A 545-nucleotide genomic window follows, 5' to 3' on the forward strand; every position below is an offset into this window, starting at 1 on the left:
TCACGCCCCGCCCCCCCGCCGTCGGCCGTTAGCAGCTCCGCGCACCGCTGCTATTGGCTGTCAGGCGGAGCCCGCCTCCCGCCTCCGAGGACCTATTGGTTTCTGCGGCTGTCAGTCATTTCCCCGCCCCTGTGGCGCCCCCTGCTGTGAAGGAGCCAGAAGGCCCCGCCCCCTCCCGTTGCTCACGGCCTGGCCCCGCCCCCTCCCGTTGCTCTCCATTCGCGCCCGCGGGGAGCGGGGACGGGGGGAGAACGGAAAGGGGGGGCGGGGATGGACCCACGGGGGCCCGTGTCCGTGGGTCTGTCCGTGCATCTGTCCATGAGACTCAGCGCACCTGGTGCCTGCAAGCAGCCTTGCAGCTGGTGGCACCCTGGGGACTGTGGGCACTGTCGATGGCACCATGAGCATCCTTGGTGGCACCATGGGAATGGTCAGTGGCATTGTGGGGACGCGGTGACCCTTGGTGGCACTGTGAGGACCAGGGGCTTCTCCAGTGGCCCTATGTTCATCCTTGGTGGCACCCTGGGGACCACTGGATGGCACCG

Source organism: Numenius arquata, chromosome 35, assembly GCF_964106895.1.
Source record: "Numenius arquata chromosome 35, bNumArq3.hap1.1, whole genome shotgun sequence".
NCBI lineage: Eukaryota > Metazoa > Chordata > Aves > Charadriiformes > Scolopacidae > Numenius > Numenius arquata.